The sequence below is a fragment of the Coenobita brevimanus genome, chromosome 33 (assembly GCF_032717465.1).
Source record: "Coenobita brevimanus isolate Jiangsu-jjx chromosome 33, ASM3271746v2, whole genome shotgun sequence".
Classification (NCBI taxonomy): domain Eukaryota; kingdom Metazoa; phylum Arthropoda; class Malacostraca; order Decapoda; family Coenobitidae; genus Coenobita; species Coenobita brevimanus.
Genome location: NC_136986.1, coordinates 22,149,470 through 22,162,730, shown reverse-complemented (window position 1 = coordinate 22,162,730; position 13,261 = coordinate 22,149,470).

Genomic DNA, 13,261 nt, shown 5'->3' with positions numbered 1-13,261 from the left:
CTCCATTTCATTTGGACCCTGATTCTCTATCTATCTATCTATTGCCAGATGCCTCTATCCCGTTTGGGGTGGCCACAAACAAATCGCCTCCACGTCGCCCTGTCCCCCGCCATGTCACTGCCCTACTCCCAACTCACACCCCCCTCTCCCATATACCTCTTCACCCTATCCCTCCATCTCATCCTCGGCCTCCCCTTCCCTCTTCCCCCCTCCACCTCACTCACATACACTCTTCGTCAGTCTTTCACCCTCCATCCTCTCCACATGGCCAAACCACCTCAGTGTGTTCCTCATAACGCTTCCTATCACATCCACATCCACACCACAACGCTCCTTTATATCCTCATTCGTCAGCCTGTCTCTCCATGTGACTCCACAGGCTCCTCTTAACCCGCCCCGTCCCGACGACGTATGGGTACGTCACCACGATTTGCATTTGCCAGTCCCGGCGACGTACCAGTACGTCGTGCAATTGCAATGTGCATAATTTCGACAATTTTCAAATTTCGCGCTTGATTTGCAGTACGTACCCTCGCCTGACCTTCCCCTACCTGCCACCAGGCGGGGACACTCGGCGACCCCGCGCGACCCGCGCCATTCGCCCGCTCGTCCACTCACCTGGTAGCCACGGTCCTGCTCAGACATGGCTAAGAGAGGTCTCTCAGAGAGCGAAATTCAAGTCGCCCTGGACACCTTTACCGGCGACAGTGATTCCCCACTGGATGACGAGGAGATGGACAAAGATTATGTGCAGCCAGACGAGGAAGAAACCACCAGCAGTGACGAGGAAGTTCCGTCACCAAGGAAACGGCAGTACGTGACTTACCGTGCTGCTAGAGAGGGGCAGGAGGCAAAGAAGGCACGTGGTATGTCATATCCCTATCCCCAGCATGCCTTGGAAGCCGAATTCGAGGTCGAGGACGAGGACGAGGACGAGGACGGAGACGTGGGACGTGCTGCCACGTGGTATGGGCGGGAGGTGATTACGCATCGTGGCCCAGAGCGCACACCACGTCGTCTAAGCAGGTATGTGCCAAGCATTCTGTTTGGGGCGGTAGGAAGTGAAGTGGAGGGAGTGGGGAGTGAAATGGACATTCCTGGGATTAGGGAAAGTGAGAGTGAGGTGGGTGAGTCATTGCTCTCCCTACGCAGTGTGAGGCGGCAGAGTGGATCACGTGGGCCAGTGCGGGTGCGTTCCTTATCACGTGGGGTTGTGAGGGAGGGGGAAGGTGGGGAGGAACCACTCTAAAGCACGTCTTATGCTCCCCAATATCCCCTAACACGTGGTCGAGCAAGGTTGCGTGAGAGAGCACGTGGTGTGGTAATGGAGGGGGAAGGTGGGGAGGAACCACTCCCCAGCACGTCTTCTGCTCCCCAATATCAAACTATTTCATCCCCACAGCCCCTAATGTTCCTCAAGGCCGTAAGGGTAAGGGAAAGGGAAAGGGTAAAGGCAGAGGGAAGAGGAGTGACAGTGGGGAAGCCCTCCTGCATACTCCTTCTCCCCAACCTCCCCAACCAGGATCTCCTCCACACCCAGACGAAGGCGGTGATGGGGACGAGGGATTTGTGTCGTGGGATTGGGAGGATGGGAGTGATTTTTCTCCCCTCATTCACCCCTTCACTGAGCAGGGGCGATCTGGCTGCATTGCACCAGGTATTCACTGTAATTCAAGCAGGTTGGATTTTTTCCACCTGTTTTTCAGTGAGGCCTTCGTTGATCAGATTGTGCTTCAAACAAACCTGTTTGCAAACGGCCAGCTGCTAGAAAGTGAAAGATTGGGAACAAGGAGTAGGCATTCAATGATTTATGATTACCCTGTCTCCATTCCAGAAATGTTCTTATTTTTTGCCCTTGTCCTTTTGATGGGTATAATAAGAAAAATAGAATTCCTGCTTACTGGACTAGGGACCCTGTTATGTTTACCCCCATATTTGGTCAAGTGATGAGCCGTAATCGGTTTCAACAAATTCTAAGTCGCCTCCATTTTTATGATGCTAATGACCCAGCAAATACAAACAACACGGACAAAATGAGGCGAATTAGGCTGGTCTTTGATCACCTCAGGCAAACCTTTCGATCCTCATTCTATCCCTATAGAGATCTCGTCATAGACGAGAGTCTCAGGTTGTGGAGAGGCAATATTTCATTCAGACAGTATATACCCAGCAAAAGGCACCGTTTTGGGTTCAAGATCTTTGTTATGTGTGACTGTAGGACTGGATACGTGCAAGACATAGTCTTGTACACCGGTGCACAGACAGACATAATAGAAGATCGAAGTATAGGACTTTCTGGAGCAGTGGTAAAGACGATGATACAAGACTACCTTCATCGTGGTCACGTTCTCTACCTCGACAACTGGTACACTAGCCCTCTTCTTGCTCGTTATCTTCACAGACATGAAACGGGAGTATGTGGAACCGTAAAGGTGAACCGGCGTCACATGGTCAAGGTAGGGCGGAAACTTGCAAGGAGTGAGGTTGTCTTCTTCAAAGCAAACAACATCCTTGCAACAATGTGGAACCACAACAGAGAAGTAAGCCTCTTGTCCACGGTTCACCGCCCCTTGATGCACCGTACTGATTCTGTTGATTACCATAGCGAGAGCAGGCGTCGTGTTTGGAAACCTGAATGTGTCATGGACTATAATATAAACATGCGCCTCGTGGACCAGTCAGACTCCATGATATCGACGGTAGAGTGTGCCAGGACCACGATGAAGTGGTATAAGAAACTGTTCTTTCACTTGCTAGATATCACTGCTCTGAATTGCCACCACCTTCACGCCATGACCACAGGAGTTCAGGAAACCTTTGAAGGGTTTGTGAGGGAGCTCACACGAGAAATCTTTGCAAAATATGCGGTTGAAAGGCCCCAACAGCGCCCCCGCACTGCCCCTATTACCCACACTCCCCAGAGAATATCCGCCCGCCATTTCCCCACTCCTATCCCGCCCCAGCCCAACAGACCTAGGCCCCAGCGCAGGTGTCACGTGTGCAGTAATTCCCAGGTGCGACTCACGACACAGAGGAAGGACACCCGCTATGAGTGCGTGCAGTGTGACGTGGGTCTGTGTAATCACCCATGTTTTAGTGAATACCACACGTTGCTGCAATTTTAGCATGGTGTGATTGCGAAAGGACGCAGAAATTATGATGTAAATGCGACAGACAGACGCTCTGTGAAAAAATCAGTCATGTGGATCGCCAAATATTAGTATAAAGTGCCTACGGGTAGAACATAAGTGCAAACATTGGGTGTAAGTATATAAATCTGCCCTAAGTTGAAACTTACATAGAGAGGGTTGTTTGATGCGATATTCTGTCGCTCAGTGCAATAAATACGGCCCCTTATTATATATTTTCTATTATGTGACATTCTTACTGGTATAATATAAGTTCAAATTATTGTATATGATGATGTATTTCCTAAGTCAAATATTCATAGCGTGTCTATAAAGATAAGATTTCCTGACGCCTAGTCGAATGAATAAGGCACGTATTAGTCAAAATAAAAGTCAGCAAGTTATAAAGTGAATAATTAGTATATAAGTGTGTGCGTGAATTAGTATATAAGTGTGTGCGTGAATTAGTATATAAGTGTGTGAGTATTATGTATGACGTAACATTCCTTGCGAGGGTATTTTCAGGCGATATTCTCACGCTCACTTGAATAAATAATGGCAGTAAGTATGTACAGTGCATTGGAGTGGTGTAAACGTGTGTAATGTAAGTGGGAAAATATAATTGGAGTGAATAAATAAAGTAGATGATGAAACACGAGTGTTTGAGATCGTGGTTGCTACGTGAATAGGCGCTAGCATATCGCTAAATGCCCTCGTAATGAATGAAAATAATTGAAAACCTTCACAGTGGTGGGGGAAAGGTTCTATGTAAATGGGAAAATAATTAGAAAGTGATAAAACAATTTGGTATGTTGAAATACGAGACATAGCGAGTGCGCTTACTAAGCTGATGTGTGCTAAACTTATGCTGCATGTCATCAAAATGAATGAAAACATCTGAAATCACTTACAAACAGTTGTAATTAGTAAACTGTTATTGAAACAGAAGTATACAAGTAGAAAAAATGATCGGTAGACTCATAACAGAAAATTAGCAGATAGCATGATACGACTCGGACCTAACTCGCTATGCTCGCGCGATGGTACAATGCTTATTTTTCCTATATATGTGTCTGAAATCCATTATATTGTTACTGTTATTGTTTATTAGTACAAATTCAATAAATGTAGAGGTGTTGTGTGTTGTTTGTCCCATTACTCCTTACCATAGAAAACGTTTACGCATATCCAGCCCATTACAGAATACGATACCTGCGGGGGGAAACCGCACCTGTATAGACCACTTATAGACTGCAGAGACAACTTTCTTCAAGATTTTCCATAGTTTCTCGACCTAAGCGGAAGTTTCATAAGAAAAAAATTTTTTCCAAAAAGGCTCGGGACTGGGGGATGTCATAGGTGCGGAAAGGCTCGGGACGTGACGGGTTAAATAACTCATTTCCACTGCTCTCACTCTTGACTTGTGTCTTTCCAACAACGTCCAAACTTCACTTCCATAAGTTAGAGTTAGTATCACAATACTGTCATGTAGTAGCTTTTTCACTTCCATGCTCATTTCCCTGTTTCTTATCACTGCTTTCAAAGAACCAACAACCTTTCTTCTCTGCTGTACCCTTTCAGGCACTTCACTTTCCAAACCTCCATCCTTACTCATCACACTACCCAAGTACTTAAACGTACTCACATTTTCCAACTCCTCACCATCCAACCTCGCTGTACATTCACTGACTTCACCTCTCTCAAAGACCATCACTTTACTCTTCCCTACATTCACCTTTAGATTCCGTTTCTTACACACTCTCCCAAACTCATCCACCAAGCCTTGCAGCTCCCCTTCGTCTTCACTCAACAACACAGTATCATCTGCAAACAACAGTACAGGGAGTTTCCAAACACTATCCTCTCTCACCAGGGCCACTCCAACATCCACTACCCTACCTTGTACCTCTTTTATTACCCCATCCATGTACAGATTGAACAACCATGGAGACATGACACATTCCTGTTTCAACCCAACCTTCAAAGAGAAAAATTCACTTAGTTCACCATCCACATGCACTGCAGCCTTAGCACCATCATACATACTCTTCACAGCATTCAACAACTTCCCATCTACTCCATATATTCTTAATACTTTCCACAATCCTTGTCTATCCACCCTGTCATATGCTTTCTCCAAATCCATGAAAGCCACATACAACTTCTTTCCCTTCTCTAGAAACTTTTCCACTAACGATCTAAGAATGAGTATCTGATCTACACAACCTCTTCCTTTCCTAAAGCCTCCCTGTTCTTCTCCAAGTAATTCCTCTGTTCTTTCTCTAACTCTATCAATAAGTATCCTACCATACACTTTTCCTATTATATTAAGAAGACAAATGCCCCTATGATTACCACAAACTTCTTTTTCCCTTTTCCTTTGTACAAGGGAGTAATTATACCTGACTTCCAATCCTCTGGGACTCTACCTCCCTCCCAGACCAGTCTACACATCTTCCACATCCATTCTACTACAATCTCTCCCCCGTGCTTCAGCATTTCACCACACACTCCATCAATTCCTGGGGCTTTCCCCAATTTAACCCATTGACTGCGGCTGTATCATTTACGATATCTGAGTCCAAATGGCTCTCACTGAGGCTGTATCATATATGATTTCCTGCTTTCAAAAATTCCGCCGTCAGAAATGGCACAAAATAAATCAGCTAGCAATTCATGGCACCCTATTGATTAATGTCATACATAGTTCATGCATTTTTACGAGGTTCAGCGCTCAGCTCAGCTACCTACAAAATGCCGAAGGTAAAGGTATGAAACCTTCTCCGTGTCGCCTCTAGCAGTAGCCCAAGCAAATATTGGATGAAATCACTGGATGAGTTTCGTAATGATAGTGAATTGTTGTTAGATGATGACAATGGTGGTTCAGATGCTGTTTTACACCTTATCTGATCGCAAGATTGACACTGAGGACACAGTGCAACCATAACACATCGTTCGCCTGGGACCACCGCGCGGGGAATATTTATTACTTCACGGACCTGAATCAGAGGTTATTTATTTGTTTGCTATATTGTGTTATATACCATTGAACTCGGGATTTTTTTTTCTATCTTTTGGCAAATTTTTTTTTCTATTTTTTTCAAAATATTTTAAAACTGCCGCACACGGGATGTACATGTAAACAAACACTGATGCAGTGAATGGGTTACCTTTCTTCATTGCTTCCACAACTTCTCTCCTACTTATTTCTTCCTGTCTTTTCACCTCCCTCCTTCTCCCAGCCATTCCCCAGCCACTTATACTCGCATTACTTCCATCCTCTATGTTCAACAATTCCTTAAAGTGTTCTCTCCATCTGCTCACTTTTTCTCCCTTCTCCACCAGTAATCTACCATTTTTATCTTTCACTCCCCTGCTAACCTCACTTCCACCCTGTCTTACTCTCTTCACCTCTTTCCAGAACATTTTCTTACAGTCCCTCCACTTTACACTCAAATTCCTTCCAAATTCCTCATCCACTCTCTTCTTACTCTCTCTTACTAATCTTTTCATCTCTCTCTTTCTTTCTACATATAACTCTCTCTTCCGCCTCTCAACTTCTTCGACGCCCCTATTTCTCATCCATTCATTGTATGCTTTCTTCTTTTGTGCCAAAGCCTATCTCACGTCTTCAGCCCACCACGCTGTTCCTTGCACCCCCCTCCGTCTTCTCTTCCTCCCTCACACCACATCACATGCTGCACATATTTCTTCTGTAAATATCCTGCATACACCTTCCACGTCCCCCATCTGCTCCAATTCATATTTGCCCAATCGTTCCTCCACTTCTTTCTTATATTCTGCCTTTTTCTCAACCGCTTGTAACCTTTCTACTCTCCTTGCAACTACTCCTTCCTCTCGTCTTTCCCTTCTTCTATTTCTCCATTTTGCTACCACCAAAAAATTTCACTCACGAGACAATTTTCAGACTGAGAGGTTAGTTATAGTTTTCGTTGATGAAATGGTTAAACTATAGCCTTGATTACATACAACTTTCACAAGAGTTCTTCCAAAGACTGCATGAAACTGTCCTTGTATTAGTTAGAGGAAATGTTAAATTTCACCCTTGTAGTGTCGAGGGAATAAAGATAATTCATTCTGCCTGAAAACTATTAACGTATTGTGCAGGTACAGCATGTTGGTTCACTTGCCGTACAGTCCTGATGGTGCCCGGGTGATGCAAGTGGCTTCCTGGACCCCCACATCAAGTCTACGCTATCTCACACATCCCACCCTTTTCCCGGAGAAATACATCAAGTAATGCGTACAGACACTGGTCATTTCAGAACTGAAGTATCTTATATACTCTGTTGAAAATACTGGGCATTACAAAACTGGAAAAATAAAAGTAACATATCCAAATTACTCACGAGTATAGACTGGGCCATAACGATTTCATTCTAACCTGGGTTAAAACTTTCATCTATTCATCTTGAATGGGTTTAACAAGAGATTAACACTAGACTATGGTGCTAGTCATGAGAAAGTGTTATGGAATTGAAGTAGAGCCATAGCTTTGGATTTGTCTGCATCTGAGGTTTGTGAATTATATTGCGAAAGGTTGAAAATCTAGTGCTGATTAATGTAAAACAGGTATAACTTGTAGCTTGCAGTAGCTTATACATGCTATAGACCAGGGGTTCTTAACCTGGGGTCCATGGACTCCTTGGGGGTCCATGGATGGGCTTCAGGTGATCCATAAAGGTCAGAACAATTGAGAACAGTTTTGCGATACTGTGTGATGCCATTTGGCAGCATTAGCTGCCCCCCCACCAAAAGAAAAAACTTGAAGTCTTGAAGAATTCTGGTGTTCGTTGACACAAGCCTACCCTCATCTGGCAAAGCGAACTACGGGTGCTCTGATTCCATTTCCTACTACTTATCTTTGTGCATCAGGATTTTGAGCGTTTGTTTCTATCAAAACGAAAAGTCGAAATCAAGTGGATGTCAAAGAGAGCATGCGTGTTACCTTGTCAAAGACCACTCCACAATTTCATCTTATTCATGCCAAACAACAAAAGCCTTCTCATTGAAATGAACTTTTGAGCAGAATAATTATAGTTATGTTTTTTTTTAATTTCCACAAGTTGGATGTATTTCACTTTTTAATTGAGTGCCATCTAAAACTGCATGATAAACCCCAGGGATATCTGTCCTGCTGGTGATTATTAAATTTAAAATTGCTAGAAAAAGAGTGAGAAACATAATTCTTTGTAAAGATTGTTTTATACTTTGTGTATGTCATACACTACGTGAGGTAGTTTTCAATAAAACAATATATATTCATTGTATGCAAAATATTTTTGTGCTAATGTGCATTTTTTAGGGAAGGGGTCCATAACTTTCACCAGATTCTCAAAGGGGTCCGTGACTCAGCAAAGGTTAAGAACCACTGCTATAGACAATGTAATCAAAGAGAATATCTAGCCGATAAACAGCTACTTAAATTAATATTTGGAATCAACTAATAAACAATTATAACAATTTGCCGTGGAGTATTTTTACTTGCTGTGAATAACACGCAATAGCCTTTATTCCTTTCAGAGACTAAATTAAAAGTCACTTCCACCCTGAATGTTGCACTGCAACTCTCTTACATTTAGAATATTACATTATTTTTGGCAGTTTCTATGGCGCGACGATAAACGTGACGTCGATTCCATTTGAACCCTACTGGCGAGAGTCCAACGAGGGCAACACCACCAGGTACTCAGGCACTGACTACAACCAGCTGGTTGTGGTTGCCCAGGCCCTGAATTTTACTTTCCGTGTCCTTCCATCACACCAATGGGTCGAGGTGAGAATTATATACTTGTATATGTTCAGACACCTGCTGTTACTATATAGTGATGTGGTAAAGTAATTAATTTGATTATTTATCCGAATATTATATCAGCATCAGTATGCAATATTTAGTAGCCCAATCAATTTCATGTGTGATATGTTATTAAATTTAAAATGCGATTTCTACAGAAACTACATTTTTTTTTTAAAGAATTCATGTTCAGTAAGTATACACTGCAAGAGTTAGGATTTAATCCCGTTTTCATGGCTGCTAGTGTTAGAGACGTTATTGGAAAACCCGTTAACTTTTTAAAGGTGTTATTCAAACTCCATTCAAATTCATTATATCAGTGTTCTACAGTATCATCCTAGATGAAATGTGTAATCTCATTCAAACAGAACTTTAACCTCTTCACTGCCCTCAGTGATGATCGATGTCGATCAATGAAACGTACAAACTGTCGCTTGCATCGGGCTCGTCAGTGCCATCTAAAACTGCATGATAAACCCCAGGGATATCTGTCCTGTTTTGTCTTTTTTACCCTCAGTATGTACTGTACATAGATAATTTCAATGATAGAACACCACTGTTTATGAAAATACGTTTCTTTTCTTTTTTTTCTTGATTTGATATTCACCGATATGTTTCTTTCGATGACAATATGAGGCCCTGGGCAGAGTGTGATACACAAGCGTCATTTTTAAAAAGCGCCAAAAAACGCGGTCAGAGTTTTTGAACGTGTGATGATCGATAACGCCAAAACTACTGTAGCCTGGATGATGCTGTTTGCAGCATTGTAAAGCTGAATGTCTGTATATTATCCAACAACTTTTTAGTAAGGAAACTATTATGTTTTTAGATATTTTTCGTTAATTTGAAATTATAGACCACTTTTTTTTTTTTTTTTTTTTTTTTGGTCATGTAATTGTGCGATCGTTGCACTGCAATAATGCATAAACTAGTACCGAAGGCCATTACTAGAGGGTTCCTATATGTTTTGAAATGAAGCTGAGTGTCACTAGATTGTTTGGAAAATATTATGCAAAGTTAACATCAATAAAAGTAATATTCATTGACTTTTGGAAAGAATATTCATAATCTCCGTTTCATTTGAATATTCAGTACTTGTAGCACTGTCTGATTTGTGAACAAAAGACATTCCATTGTCTATGAAAACAGTTTGCACAGCCATAACACCCTGGTTTTACATACCTTGATGGTGTTTTACAAGTTGTAGGAGAAGACAAAACCTTTTAATAATAACAAAAAATGTTCCTATACCGCGAGATTTCCCCAGACGGTTACAGTGCAATATTAATGCAATAAGAACAAAAGAACAATAATAATTATAAGAATGTAATATAACTCAAAAACTTTGTTGCAATAAAATAGTGTTGCAATAAGAAAAATAACTTTATTGACAGAGACAGTAAATAGTAAAGAATAAAAAGCCACAGACAGCGCTCTTAGCGATGTACAATTCCCAGTACTCCCGCTTGTTACAGGGGCACGAGGGTTTGAAGAGATGTGGCACCACTGTGCTTATTTACCTCGAAAACAGTCCACGTGAGTGAAACGGAGTAACCTCGATATAGTTTCGTTAAGGAAAGGTGTTTGTTGTATGTAAGGTGCATTTCGCAAGCTTGACATGTAAACCCGAATTATTGGTATAATTTACATTGTTTTACCTTAATATAGTAATCGCCCTCATGGGGCATATTATGACTGTCCACAGTAGGGTGGGAGGGGAGGAAGGGTGTTCCCCAACCCTACTTAGGGTAAGGGGGAGGATCCCCCACATGGAGTCAGAGAGACAGAGAGGGGGGGGGGTAGGATGGTGCAAGCTTCTCACGTGACACGGTGAGACGAGACCACATCTGCTTCATAACCCTCAATTGGGAAATTCAGCAATACAGAACAATCGTAAAATAGTGGGTAACATCATGAAGTAGGTTTATGTCAGGAATAAATCATGACAGAAAGAGAAAACTATATGTTTTGTAATGGTAGGATTTTTATCCCACCGTTGTTCATCAGTGTAACGATGAGAAATTGGATTTCCCACCGTTGTTTATCAGGTTTGTTCTGTTTAACTTACTTGTTGATAATACAAAGGGTACTCAACTTAGTCTCCCCTCAATGACTGATAAAGTATTCACCAAAGAAAAAAACGAAGGGGGGGGGAGGAGTAACTTATACTTTGAATGATAAAGGTTAATTGCATAAAGGATATTTTTGGTAGCGTTTGTATTTTTAGCCGAGTCGAGAATAAGTTAGTACCACGTGTGTTAGTCGTTCCCAAAGCGGAGGAATCTTGAACTGGAAGGGGAGTGAGTCATGCGTGAGAGGACAAAATTCCCCTGGTTGGATATCAAAATTGCATATACTTTAATAAATCCATACTTGTTAAACAACAGACATTTTTTTTTAATTACATGACCTTTAATAATAAGAAGAGTTGTAAATTAAGTACTAGTTTGGGCGATAGTAATACAGTACTGTTACCAAGCAAAACAATGTGAATATTTAACAATGACTCCTGAGTTCATTACATTTCATTTTCGATTATCAGTTATTCTTGGGCTCGTCAATAGCCTCAAGACTGGGACATTCAATGACATGGACTGTCTTTTCGGGCTGGCATAGCCTCGAACCAAAAATATTCACTCATGTACTATTATGTCGGGCCAGTCTAAACTCATCACACAATTCACTAATATTTCATAATCACTCGGGCTTGCTTAGCTTCGAGGAACAATTCGAAATTACATATCCTTACAACCACTAAATTCACTTTAACACTCCCAATATTTCTAACCTATTAATAAAAGAAGAGAGAGAGAGAGAAAAAAAAAACGGTTGATGAGTTAAATTCGCTTTTCCGTTACTGATCACATTAACTTTCAAAATTCTGTACATTATCTACTATCAAAAAAAAGGGTTCACCTGATTTATTCATAATTCAATTGCTACTACATTCAGTTATAAATCTATTTGTGGGTAGTGTACGTGTGTGTGAACAACACGTCTATGGGCAATATCACATGATGGCCTCGTGCAACCCCAAAGTCACGGTGTCTGTGGACTGAAACAACGTCTGTTACGCACAACGTGTTGTTAGCAAATGCCTTTGTTAAGCTTTTAACAACATTACTTCATATTGTTCATGACAAGCAAGAATTAAAACAAGCAAGGGGGGGGAGAAAGGAGGAATGTGTACAGCTCACCTGAAACAACGTCTGTTACCCACAACGTCTGGTTAGCCAATGCGGCTTAGCTGGGCACATAGGGACGCTACTGCTAGTCAAATGAGACTGTGTTTTTGCGATATGGCGGGTTTTAATTGTCTTCACTATTTATATAGTAGAGTACACATGACGTTAGGACTTTTGATTGAATTGGGGAAAATTTGGGATTCATTGCTTACTATGGTTAAATACTGAATTTACCGCCATCCCGCCCTGAGTTTGGGGTAGCTTATGCCATCTAGTGACGGCTAAGGCAAGCGGAACTACTTGATCCTCACAGATTACATTATCTTTGCCTTTTCTGACTATTAATTTCACATATTTGGATTCTAGCAGCTTCATTAGTAAGCATTTCACGACAATGATACGGAAAGAATTGCATTCCCATTATTATTCTGTTTAAGATTTAAACTTGGCGCCCCGCAATGACGCACCACAAGCAAGGGGATGTTGTCCACATCTGTTATTCGTTACCTACTAGATGGGTGAACTCCCATAGCTCAACACTCCCAGTTACACTACCTATGCATAGATACAGAGATATATACATATAAAAATAAAGTTGTCCCTATATCGATCATTAACACATGAACTACTACTTAGAACAGGAGCCTTATAGACTAGTATTCAGATTACACTCTATCTAACTTAGAAATTACAGTACCTCTAAACATATACATGAATACTAAATTTGTGGCATTACACGGCTCCCACGTTCGGAAGACAAATTTTACCCAAGTCAGTCATCTATGACATATGCATGGATGGAATGTTGTTATCCCTATAACTGCTATTAACACTTTGAATTGGAACATTTTTTTCCCCACAATCGGTGGCACCTGTCAGTCCACATTAAACACCTAATGCCTACCTCGGAAGGTCGCTTACTCACTTCATTAGAAGGTATGATCACTCCTTACACTTGATGTGATGAGGGAATTTATGCCCCAGTCAGCCTCAGGTTTTGGAGGATAGTTTGTCGCTCACTGGAGCTTGACAGGGTCTCTTGAGAGTGAGATCACCACGGGGGCGCTTCCTTCCACTCTTCCATTCGCATTCACATTCACTCGGTTCTTTTGTTTCCAGCATTCCGCCCGGAA